Raw genomic sequence first — 13,271 nt, 5'->3', positions numbered from 1 at the left:
CTGCACATGGCAAGGAAAGGTAGCACCCGCTTGCCGAAACTAGAGAAAGCCCACGCACAGCAAAGACGACTCAGTGCAACCAAAACATAAGTAAACTTTAAAAACTAGTACAGTGCTGGACCATTTTTAAAGCTCTTTTCCATGCATTGCCTTGTTTTACCTTCTTACTACTTTCAGTCTGAAGATAGGAGAACAGAGGCTCTGAGGATGTGGTGATTTGTCCAAGATCCCGACTAAACGGTGGCACAACAGCCTCCAATGAATGTTTTCAGACATACAATGCATTTTACTTTACAGGACACTTCACTGCTGGAAGGACAGGGTCATTAATAAATGAGTAAGACTGGGCCTCTCCCCGCCAGTCTCCACAGTCTGTGCTCCCAGGACACAGGACGCCTCCCCTCATTGTAGTCTTTTCCCCACGGCCCTACTGGAGTCGCTGGTTCTTTTTTTTTTTTTTTTTGGGAGTTGCTGGTTCTGATTCATCTCCGTATGCCAGGAGGAGCCTGCCCAGAACACAGTATGGCCTCTGCATGATGCCTGTGTCCAGCTGGGTTCTCAGCTGCCAATGCCAATGGGCAGGGCCCAGGGCCCAGGCGGTGCCCCAGCTGTAAAGAGGCTGAGAAAGCTTAGGTCTGGCTTCTACCTGGAGGAGCGGGACTCAGAGTGGGGAGTGTTCAGAGGTTCTGGGAAGCCACAGAGCATGCCATGGGTGCTGTGTCCTGGCCTGAATTTGATTCTGCCTGGCTGGGGAGACCTATAAACATTTATCCTAATTAAAGAGTAACTCTACTTTTTGCCTCAGTGCCTCTATGGGGGCTCAGGGTCAGGATCTAAGGCTTCTGTGTTCAGACAGAGTCCTGGCCAAGGAGGCCTTTGAGCTGGTCCTGGACAGAAGGCCTTACTCTGCACAGTCACGGAGACACATGGGCTCCTGGCCCTGCCCCAGCCACGTGCAGGGGCAGGACTCACTGGCATCTGGCCACTCCCAGGCGAAGTGGGAGCCTCAATACCTAGAGGCCCGTGCAGCTCCTGCCTAGACACCAGCGTTGGGAGGCGTCATCGAGTCTGACACTGAGCGTTCCACTAACAGCGCCCAGCTAAGCTGCAGGTTCTGGGGGTGATCCCGTTCCCCACCCTAAAAAGTACACAGCTCCTCTGCCCAGCTCAGTTTCTCTAAGGCAAACACTGTTGAGAATACGGACAGCCACAGAAACACGAAGATAATAAGTAAGAGAAATGGTAGCTATGATAAACTATGATAAGCTATGATAAACATGATATAGTCACATGGCCAGGGTTTCTCTGATAGCTTAGCGGGTAAAGAATCTGCCCACAAAAAAAAAAAAAAAGAATCTGCCCACAAAGCAAGAGTTGCAGGTTTGATCCCTGGGTTGGGAAGATCCCCTGGAGAAGGGAATGGCAACCCACTCCAGTATTCTTGCCTGAAAAATCCCATGGACAGAAGAGCTTGGTGGGCTACCGTCCATGGGGTCACAAACAGCTGGACACGGCTGAGCACACAGTCGCAAGGCCAAACCCATGAGAGAACAGAGGAGAGATGATTAATGCTGCCCAGGGGCCTGAGAATGCTGGGGAGGAGGACTGGGCCCGGTGAGAAGGACTGGCAGAAATTTGCTATGCAAAGCATGGGAAAGAAAGGTGTTTCACAGGAGGGAACAGTGGGCTGTAAACAGGCAAATCACTGAGGCGCGCTGGGGATGGACAGGAGGCAGGAAGCAGGCAGGAAAGGCCAGTAGGGCAAACCGGAACATGAGACCTTGCCGTGACCTTCAGACAGAGACCAAGCTGCCTGGGAAGTTGAGGCGTCTTGCATTTGAAAGGAAAAAGAGTTCGGGACTTCCCTCGTGGTCCAGTGGCCAAGACTCAAGAACCCAGTGCGGGGGACCCAGGTTCGATCCCTGTTCTGGGAACTAGATCCCATGTGCTACAACAAAGACCTGGCGCAGTCAAATCAATCCATAAACATTTAAAGGGTGTGCTTAAACCTGGGTCGCTGCTCTGGACCGCCATAGTGCCATCCAAGGTCACCGAGCCCAGCACCTTGAACGGGTCACCCATCACCGATCCCCCGGACTGAGGCTTCTCAGCAGCAGCGCCCATGTGCCTAGTGCCTGCCGCTCAGTGAGAGCTGTTAGATGAAGCTTGCTGCAAAGGATTCTTCCGGTTGTCTCCTGGCTGCAGCCAACACCTCAGGAAGTAACTCCTGGTCTCTCTGGTTCACCAAAGTCACGGGGAGGGGATGGGGCCCCCCTCCACTTCCATGGTGCCGCCCAGGAGTGAGAGTGCGGCTGGAGCCCCCAGGCAGCTGAGTCAGGGCGGGGGAAGGCTTCCTGGAGTAGGAGAGCCAAGAGCCTAGGTTTCCCCACGAGGCGGGGGTGGGGCGCGGGCTGGGAGTGGGGGGGAGGGGTGGGGCTCGGGAGTAAGGAGGGGTCTGGGGGGGTCACCTGGAGAGGGCTCTCGGGGGAAGGAGGTGGCCCCACCTCTCAGGGCTCTGTTCCCCCTGCGCTTCTCCTGCCTCAGCAGGCTTGCCCGAGGTGGTGGGTGTTGAGAGAGGGTGGAGGGAGCGAAGGAAGCAGCCCTCCCTGAGCCGGTGTGTGGACCAGACCCTCTGGAGCTATGCGCCAGCCTCAGCTGTTACTTGTGACTTCCAGCCCCTCCAGGCCTGTTTGTTTTTGCTGTTTAGTCGCTAAGTCGTGTCTGACTCTTCTGCGACCCCATGGACTGTAGCCCACCAGGCTCTTCTGTCCCTTGGATTTCCAAGGCAAGAATATTGGAGTGGGTTGCCATTTCCTCCTCCAGGAGATCTTTACAACCCAGGGATTGAACCCACCTCTCCTGCATTGGCAGGCAGATTCTTTACGCCTGAGCCACCTGGGAAGCCCCCAGGCCTATTTACCTGTCTGAACAATGGGTTCAATAGTGGGGTTTCCTGAGGGCTCCATGGAAGGTGATTTTTGCTGCTCTTTGGATTTTGTCTGTTGTTTCCGAGTTCTGTGGAGGTTGAGAGATGAACCCACTGGACCCTCTGTGTTGGATTCACAATAGTCAGATCTGGCAATTTTGAGCACTTACTGGATCTGTCCTAAGTTCCTTATGTGTATTAGTGTCATTTCGTTCTCACACCACCCTGCTATTAGCTGTGTTTTGCAGATAATGAATGTGAGCTTTCCATCCACCCATTCCCTCACCCAGCACGGCTCATCAGATGCCCGGTGGCCTGGGCTCCGGGTCAGCCCACACTCGTCAGCACACCTGGCTTCCCGAGCCAGCCAGATGTCTGGGCAGGCCTTGCAGCTCCCAGACCTGTCGTCGCACCCTCTTTCGGCCCCGCCTGGCCACTTTTCCTACTCACCTGGCTAGCTTGGTGGCTGCCAAGGCTTGTCAAGCTCCCCCCCCCCCCCCCACAACCCACTTGTTTGGGTGCCGGCAAATGCCAGGCTGGTGAGCAGCCCTAGCTTCCACCGGCCCAGCTGCCCTCAAGGTGCAGGGTAGGCGTGGGGCAGGGAGTAGGGGAGAGACAGGGTGTCTCCCAGGCTGGGAATTGCCGAGATGGAACTGCAGCTGAATCACAGCATTAACTCACCCAGAATTGTGTGTGTCAGTCGCTCAGTCGTGTCCGACTCTCTGTGACCCCAAGGACTGTAGCCTGCCAGGTTTCTCTGTCCTTGAGATTCTCCAGGCAAGAATATTAGAGTGGATGCCATTCCCTTCTCCAAAGGATCTTCCCAACTCAGGGGTTGAACTCGGGTCTACTGCACTGCAGGCAAATTCTTTACCATCTGAGCAACCAGGGAAGCCCAGAACTGGGGCTCAGGAAAACAAACACCTATGCATGTCCAGGGAGAGACCCAGCATCCCTGGAACATGAGTGGCCAGGAGGTGTCCTCTGCCCAGGTGCGGGCACAATTTATTTCCCTCTCTGAACTTCAACCAGGTGTTCCCAACTTCTCCTCTTATTCTGACCAGTTGTTCAGAACCCAGCATGAACCCAAGGAAGAAAAGGCAAGGGAGAGTTTCCCCGGATAAATTAGAAAGTGAAGTCTCACGGGAATTGAGAGGTGTTTCAGTCACCTAGAAGTGGCTTCTGGGCTCAGGGAGCTGAAGCCCAAATCCAGAACTGACAGTCTTAGGAAGGCGGCTTGGACGTGGGAGGACAAAGTCAGGGAACTGAAGCACAAACATCAACTCCCACCTCTGCAGTCTGTGGCCAAGTAAGCACAAGTGACTCACCTATTGATGAGCATGAGTGTCCTCATCCCTGAGATGGGAGCAACCCCACGGCGTGAGGATCAAGCGAGGATGACCACAGAGGAGAGAAACCAGCATCCGCAAAACCAGTCCTCAGCAACCCAGCTCCACAGGAAAAGGGCTATGAGCAACTAGGTTTGGAAAACACTCTCTCTGCTCTGGAAATGTGTCCCACAGGTGAGGGATTTGGAGAAGCCCTGTAATAAGGAAAGTATGTGGAAGTTGTTTTAACACCAGGTTTCCCCAGCTTGGCCCAGGAAGGAAGCATTCTGTGGGGGTGGCGCTCTGAGTGCCCTGTATGCACGCGTCAGGTGGCCATGGTGTTTGGAAAAGGGCGAGTTGTCCACTTTCGTGGGGGAGAGGAGTCGACTAAGAGAAGGGTGGCAGCAGCCTGGAAATCGGGTGGGCCTTCAACACGCTTCTACACGGTGGGTGGAAGTGGGCACGAACACAGCTGCACGGAAGGCAGGTGGACCAGGCCGATTGAAATGTCAAAGTCTCCACCGCTTGGTCTCTAGGAACAAATCCACTTCTAGGAACTTATCCTGCCTAACTGCTTGCACTGAACTGTAGGTACAAGAATCTTCACTGAAGTATCGTGTGTTAATACTAAAAGGGAAAAAAAAAAAAGTGAACAATTGAGACATCCAGCCCTAGGGGAGCATTTGAGTGATGACTGTCTATGCATATGGCAACCATGCATATGGCAGCCTGGGCCGTTACCATGGATACAGCACAGCTGCGCACTCTGATGGGCAAGACTTCCCAGATGAGCACTTCAGCAGAAAAAGAACTTTTTCTCCTCTCTCTCTTTATACACACACACACACACACACACACACACACACACACACACACACACACACACATATAATATACATATGTCTGGCTTTTTATATTCATGAGTAACACTTCAGTGAACATTCTTGTATATATACCTCATGTAAGTATTTACAGAGGAATAAATTCCTAGAAGTGAAATTGCCATATCAAAAAAAAAAATTTTAATTCATGTTGATGCTTGGCAGAAACCAACACAATATTGTAAAACAATTATCCTTCAATTAATAATAAAGAAAATTTAATTATAAAAATTGTTAATTTTATAAGTGTGTATATATATATAGAGAGATAAATGTAGACATACAGATATGGATGCATGTATATATGCATATATTTAGTGTAATATGTATATATACATACATGTACTATATAGGTAGATACTTATATACAACCTACATATACAAAGATATAAGTGTGTGTATATATACAAATAGAAATGACACACATCCATATTCATATGTACCAGATATTATATATTATAAGTACATAGAAAAGTGTCCAGAAAGGGATACGACAAACTTAACAGAGGCTCTCTCTTCAGAAGGACATGTGTGATTAGGAAGAAGGGTGGGAAGGACAATGACACTTAACAGCATTACCATCCTGTTTTTATTTTTTACAGTGAACCAGTTTCAAAAATAATGAAATTGTCTCTTTTTTTGCCAAGTCATGCAGCATGGAGGATCTTAGTTTCCCAAAGAAGAATCGAATCTGGGTCCCCTGCACTGGAAGCATGGATTCTTAAACACTGGACCACCAGGAAAGTCCCAAGATGTCTTTAAGAAAAACCACTAAAACTAGACTGAGGAGGATGGCTTTGCTTTGGCAGCCAACTCAAAGCCTTTGTTTTTTTGTAACCTGAAGCCATGGGTGTTTGTTATAAATATAAGCATCAAATGACTATTGGATCTCAAGATTCATTGCTTTTGGTTTCAATATAAAAATCACTTTTTTTGGTTTGTATTTGAAAAACACCAAAGATGGCAATAATATGAAACACACCACTTACAAGAATATATTGAAAGACAGATGTCAGAGCTACCTTCGTTAACCTGACTAGTCTTCTCTCTGAAAATAACACTCCTAACAGTCTCTAAGGAACAGGGTGGCGCAGGTTCTGAGTGGAAGTCTTGTGAGGCTGTGGGGCACTCTCAGAGTCTGTCTGTGATGCGTTCATGGTCCCTGGTCTCTGGAGCACACAGTCTAGAGGGGGCATGTGAGCCAGCAATGCCCACCTACCCTGTTGCCACACTCACATCTGTGTATTGACCACTGTGCTTGGTCCCCAGGCCCTGTTGCATTACTGACCTTCTGGGATTCTTTCCCGTGCTTTTGAAGTGTATCCTTTAGAAGTTCATATAGTTCGGTTTTCTTGGTGGGGAACTCACTGTTTTTGTTTATCTGTGATTCTCTTCCTTTCACTCTCATTCTTGCAAGGTGGTTTTGCCAGTTACACATTCCAACTTGACCATCTATACTTTGTGGACAGCCTCCTCTGGTCTTAAGTCTCCCATTGTTGCTGGTGAACAGCTGTTAAATTGTCCCTGTGTTAAGTGCTCTGACTTTCAATCCAGAATGAGCCCTAGATCCTCCGTCTTTGGTATTCTGCCCACATTATGTGCCCAGCTGTGGCTTTCTTCTCATTTACTCTGTTTAGGATTCATGGGTTTTCTTGATTTTGTGGATTCAAGTTTTTCATCAGGCACTCTTCCTTTAAAAATTAAATTTCTTCCATTTTCTCTATTCTTTCCTTTGGGGACTCAAATTTGATGTAGTGAGACCTTTTCATTATATTCTGTATCTTTTCTCTTTCTACCTCTTTCCTACTTTCCTCATCAGTATAAGTACAATAAACATCTGTCTTACTGTTACATTCTAAAGAATTTTCTGGCATATTTCTCCAGTGCATTGTCTCTTCAGTTGGGCAATTTAATTCATCTGTAATTTAACTCATCAATTGAGTTTTAGATTTCAATAATTATATTATTCATTTTTACAAGAATAAATGAATTCCCTGGAAAAGAAGGGCATTCCTCGGGGTGTCAGTAAAGGTGAGAACAGGGGTTCAAGGAAGGGAGAGGAGTCCTGGGTCAGAGGGATGGGGGTGCTGTCCAAGCCCATTCTTTATTAAGTAAGACCTCTGCAGCCAATTTCATGGATGCCTGGGGTGCGAGAGCATCCAGGGGTACCAGGAGGGAGGGGACCAGGAAGACTCAGCCTAGGGTGTGTGGATTTGAACCTCCCCATTTTTAACCCAAGATCTCAAAGGACTTCGTGATTCTGGTCCATTGGACTGTCAAGTTAATGCAGGTAATCTTGGAAACAGTGGTAACAAGACCGAATTGGAACAAGCTTCTGGCTCTTATGGGCTTCCCTTGGGGCTCAGCTGGTAAAGAATCCTCCTGCAATGTGGAAGACCTGGCTTCAATCCCTGGGTTGGGAAGATCCCCTGGAGAAGGGAAAGGCTACCTACTCCAGTATTCTGGCCTGGAGAATTCCATGGACTGTACAGTCCATGGGGTCACAAAGAGTCAGACACGATTGACTTTCACTTTGGCTAATTATAGACCACTCCAAAGCGTGACCCTCCTGGCTTGGCTTTTGTTGAGTCTGAAGATCCTGGAGGTCTAGCTGATGCTGTCTGAGAGCTAGACGGGAAAACACTGTGGCTGCGGAGGAAGAGCGGAACCCTCAAATGGTGAAAAGAGAAGCAGAAACCGTGGCCCACCTCCTTCTTGGGGTCGTTGCCCTCCAGATGATTACGGGAGGAGTCCTCCATCTCCATGCACATCTCCAAGATGGAGATGCTTCTCCTGCAGCAGGAGCAGGTCCCTTTCTAGAGACAGGAGAAGAGAGAGATCACTGTCCCAGGAGAGAAATCACAAGCTGTCTGGTTCTTTCTAGACCTAGCAGGTCTAGGTCAAATGAAAGAAAATAGACCTCTGAAGTCCAGAAAGGCACTCAGCTAGTTAGGGGCAGAGCTAGGATTGAAACATAGGCCTTCTTATTTCTTGGTTAGGGTCTAGCATTTGGTCAGGACCACCCAAGAGGGAAGGGATTAGATACTGAAAAGACTGAGATGGATTCCAGTCCGTGTCATCCAAAATAAACTACGAATGAAGTACAGAGAGACCCAGCAAAGATCAGTTGTTCTTCCATGACTACTCTGACGTATTTATTTTAAAAAGTATACACCGATAACCCACCTGAATCCTCCTCTTTTTGTTTCCCCTTTTGGTGCCCCTGCTTTGTGGTACACGAAACACACTTTCAAACTAGGCTGCTAGGAATTGCAGCCTGAAAAGGGAGCCACAGTTTCGCCTGCACTGGAGCAGGCAGGACGGCCTTGAATGCAGCTGGAAGCCAGGGAGCGGTGGGGGGCTCCCGGAGACCCGCAGCTCCTCCCAGTCGCTGATTCCGGGAAGAGCGGCTGGAAGGCAGATGCTTGAGGAGGCTAACGTTGGAGCACCGTCGCCACCTGGTGGTGTAGCCTGGTTATTGCCGCCATCACGCCTACAAGCCCAGAGAAAGAGAACAAAGGAAATGTGGGCGGAGGCGCCAGGCTGGGCGATTTGACTGCCGCGAGAAGAGCTGAACCGCCTTGTCCATCCCTGGAAGGTGCTACCCTCCGAAGAGCTGATCTCCTGGTCCTGAGAGTGTGCAAACAGGGAGCCCTGGGCCTTACACGACTTCCATGGAAGTCATCATGTAAGTCATCACGTGGAAATTAGAAAGACCACAGTTTTGAGATCTTAGAATCATCAAGGTAATCCCCACCCCCTATCCCTGCCGCCAGGTCACTGTCACAGGGGCTGAGAACTGCTTGAGATCACCCAGCTCCAGTCGCTGTTCCCGCCTCCGCCCCCACCTCCGCCCAATGTGGGCAGCCTTTGTTCACCAAGCTCTCAGCGACATTCCGGCCCCAGGCGGCGGCGTTTACCTTATCTCTGTGGCCCTCCCTGGGGGCACTGGGCCTTCGGATCCACGCCCTCTCCCTCCCTCTCTCCCCTCGAGCTGACCTCCCTCCCGCCTCCTGCTCCCCTTCCCTCCGGTCCCCGCCGCCATCGAGACGTCTGTCCTACACATGTCCTTTCAACTGCCGTTTGCACGTCTGGGACAAGTTGCTATCATCAGTCTGGATATTTCTCCGGGGCAGTCCCCTCGCGTTCACTCCCTGCCCACCCAGAATCTGTACAGTCCACTGTCCTAACCCCCACCCTGTCCACGTAGGAGGCGCTCAGCACTGCTGTCCCCTCCTCCTACCGTGTTTTCTTTCGACATAACATAATACTTATAGGAAAGTCGCAAGAATAGTACAAAGAAGTCCCTTACCCGCTTTGGGGGTGATTTAGTCTCTAAGTCGTGTCCGACTCTTGGGACCCCATGGACTGTAGCCTGTCAGGCTCCTCTGCCCATGGGATTTTCCAAGCAAGAATACTGGAGTGGGTTGCCATTTCCTTCGCCAGGGGATATTCCGGACCCAGGAATCTGAACCCGGGTCTCCTGCATTGAAGGCGGATTCCTGCATTGCAGGCAGATTCTTTATCGACTGAGCTACCACTGAGCTGCCGGAGAAGCCCGACTCCCTTTACTAAGAGTCATTTATTTTTAACATTTGCTCTCTTTGCTTTCTTACCTTTTTATGTTTCCATCACACACACAAGCCTTGGAAGTAGGTTACATCATAGTCCTTAACTTTAACTTCAGTGTCATTTCCTGAAAATAAGGATACCCTTATATAGTTATAAAATTCAGGAAATGTAACATTGAGACAATATTTTAGCTTAATCAATAGTGTGTATTTCAGCTTGGATAATTGTCCCCAAAATGTCCTGTCTAGCACTTTTTGTTTCTGTTTTGTCCCAGACCCAATTCAGGCTCACATGTTTCATTTACTTGTCATGTCTTCAGTGTCCTTGAAAAGTTAGCCTCTATTGTGTGTGACACTGATATTTATGAGGGATACAGGTCAGTAATTTTATAAAGTTCCTCAATGCAGATACTTCCTTTCCTCCTGTATTTTTTGCTCTAAGTGCCAAAGGTCTTCCCAGGTGAAAGTGAAAGTCACTTGGTCATGTCTCTTTTCGACCAGCTCCACATTGAAGCAATGTCCCTCCTCACTGCCCTGACCCCTAAACCTCATTCTTACTTCCCTATGTTCAGTGAATGTGTGCCGTCACCTTTGTACCCTTTAGTCTTTCCTGGAATGCCCTCTCCTGAGACTTCTAGGTGAGGCTTAAAGGTCACCTCTTGTATGCTTCCTGTCACACCCCTTGGGTGCCATTTCCTCTGAACCTGTCTTTTATTGTAGCTTCTGTTATACCCAAGCGTTACTCCCAAGGGCTCCTGATCTTCAACTGACTGTTCCATCCATGAGCTTTTTGAGGGAGAGCCTGCATCTTAGAGAACTCACCTCCTTATGTCCAGGGCCTGGCACAATTCAAATGTCTCTTGAATGAGCACATGATCGAAACAGCTCTTTGTGGGCTTCCCTGGTGGTCCAGTGGTTAAGAATCCGCCTTGACAATGCAGGGGACACGGGTTTGATCCCTGGTCCAGGAAGATCCCACACGTCTCTAGGTAACTAAGCCCATGCACCGCAGCTGTTGAGCCTGAGTGCCCCAGAGCCCATGCTCCGCAACAAGAGGCCATTGTGAAGAGAAGCCCCTAGCAAACAGCAAGTACCCAGCGCAGGAAAAAAAAAAAACCCAGCTCTTCTACATAATTCCTCCTTCCCAGTCGACCTGAAGTGGGTATTGGGGTATCCAAATGTTGGGACAGAGGTGGCCACAGGGCACCTCAACAGCCCTTTGTGATCCCTGAGATCAGGCCCCAGAGAGAAGTGGCTTACTTGCAGGTTCCTTTCTGGAGAGGTTGGCCCAGTGAGTCACTACTGACTCATGACCTTCCTGGACAAGTGCCCTTATGTGGTTCAGTGTGAACGGCAGGCTAGTCAAAACCAGAGCTGCAGATGGACTCTGCAGAGTTACACAAAATGGAGAGACTTCGGTGAAGTTCTAAACATGAAAAACAATTATGTACCTTCCTGCTTAGGAAATAGTCATGCTGGTGAAGGATAATGGTTAGCTCAAGAAGGATGGGGGAAGACTAGAGGGTTTATAACCAGGCTGGGATAGGCAGGGGACTTCAGCCATGCTCTTTATTCTCAAGCTGTGTGTGGAATATGAGTGTTGAATTATTTTTTATACATTCTTATGTCCCAAGGTATCATGCCTGGCACACAGTTGCCCTCTATTTTTTTTTAATGTGTTGTTTTGCCCAAGGTTCTCAGTTAACCAGCCCTCAAACTTGTGGGTGCCCACTGTTTACTGCTAATGTAAACTGTCTCCATGGAGTGCTTCCAGCTCAAACAAGCAAAATTCAGAGGGCAAGGTGAAAACAGAATCCCACCCTGTCATGGGAGCTTAAGATGAACGTAGATAAGCCTGGGGTTAGATCTTAGCCATGGGCTACAGTTCAGATTTCATTTTATAGGCAATAAAGAACCATTACATTCTCAAGCAAGAATAGTTTGAACTAATTATTCATTTTAGCAAGATGACTGTGACAACAGGCCAGATAGGAGACCAGCTGGCTTTTGCAATAATCCAGAAGTACTGCCTGCTAATTAATTTTTATTTTTGGTTGTGTCACATAGCATGTGGGATCTTAGTTCCCTGATCAGGGATCGAACCTGTGCCCCCTGAAGTAGAAACGTGGAGTCCTAACCACTGGACTGCCAGAGAATTCTCTCAAAGTAAATTTAAAAAGCAATGTGTGGTATGAGGTGAAGAGAAGACTGGCTGAGTAGATACTGAAGCTGTGTCATTGGCAGAAAAGTCTATTTAGTCTACTTTTATATGTCTGAAATTTCTCATTAAAAAAGGTAGGCATCTTATAGAAATCATAAATATACACTGATATGACAAGTAAAAAAACCTTAATTACCAGAATGGATACTTTGTCTTGGCATAAAGTTTTTCATAAATGAATAAAGTACTGTGTCACTTCATATAAATTGGGTAAAAGATAGACCCAAGAAAAATAGCAAATGATACAGAAATAGATGTTGAAGGGTTCTAATAACATTTCATTGTGAAAGACTGAGGAAAAGCATATCTAAATTAATGTTTTATATGCTTTCATTTTTTTCCCAGTATTTTTTGGGGGAACTTTCTATTTTGTATTGGGCAATAGCAGATTAACAAGGCTGTGATAGTTTTGGGTATTTTATCTGCTTTTAAATGTGTATAAATATAGTTGTAGATATTGTGGATATTTAACTATTTTCGTCATGCAACTTAGTTTGTGGTCTAACTAATCAGAATGTTCAAATCTTCTCATTAGGAATATGGGGTCTTTGTCTTTGGGAAGGTACTGCAGTATGGGTTAAAGAGACTACAGCCATGTGATTTTACATGCAGTTGTAAATCACCTCTATATCTCTCTTTAAATGTATGTGTATATATACATACATACATATGGGGATATGGCAACCCACCCCAGTATTCTTGCCTGGAGAATTCCATGGACAGAGGAGCCTGTCGGTTAGTCCATAGGGTCACAGAGTAGGACACGACTGAAGTGACTCAGCATGTACATATATATATATATACACCTTATAATAAATAATAGTGTGATTAAGAGTGGACAGTAAGTAAGGTGGAAGTGTTTCAACATGTAGTATCTCTCTGCATGGTTGGGGTTAATAAACCATCTGGGAGAGGCAGTGAGGAGACTAGGGGAGACTAGTGCTCACTCTGGGGATGTGCTCTCCCTCCCAAATCTTTGAGCACATTAACAGTAATATCCACTGGACTTTGGTATCACATATTTCCTTTCTTAACAAATTGTCTTATAATCTTTTTTTTTTTAAAAGACTGGGATCAGGCCTCTACTAGAGAGGCAAATCAGAAGGGAATTGTGTCTAAAAGAAGACTGAGGGAATGGTCCATTGTTTAGAACTCCATACTTTCTCTGCTGACTGGGCAACTAAGATCCCAAAAATGGTGTGACCAAAAAAAAAAAAAACCAAACAAACCCCAAAACTTCACTTGAGGTGGAACCATGGTTGAAATATAAAGGAATGCAAATTCACTGCTATCCAGGCTCCACTCTATTTTGTAATAGACTTTTGCTCCAGCTGTTATCCACTC

The 13,271-nt window shown here is 47.7% G+C and overlaps 1 long non-coding RNA gene across 1 annotated transcript; it reads right to left on the bottom strand.

Moving 5' to 3' along the window:
* Positions 1 to 5,633: 5,633 nt before the first annotated feature.
* On the bottom strand, positions 5,634 to 9,504 carry LOC122682878. The gene is made up of 3 exons (XR_006337560.1): positions 9,448 to 9,504; positions 8,322 to 8,628; positions 5,634 to 7,951 (listed from the first exon to the last, which is right to left on the bottom strand). It is a non-coding gene; the product is annotated as an uncharacterized LOC122682878 (long non-coding RNA).
* Positions 9,505 to 13,271: the final 3,767 nt, after the last annotated feature.

The sequence above is a fragment of the Cervus elaphus genome, chromosome 24 (assembly GCF_910594005.1).
Source record: "Cervus elaphus chromosome 24, mCerEla1.1, whole genome shotgun sequence".
Taxonomy (NCBI): domain Eukaryota; kingdom Metazoa; phylum Chordata; class Mammalia; order Artiodactyla; family Cervidae; genus Cervus; species Cervus elaphus.
The sequence above is the reverse complement of the archived record's forward strand: the minus strand, read 5'-3'. Positions and strand labels throughout refer to the sequence as shown.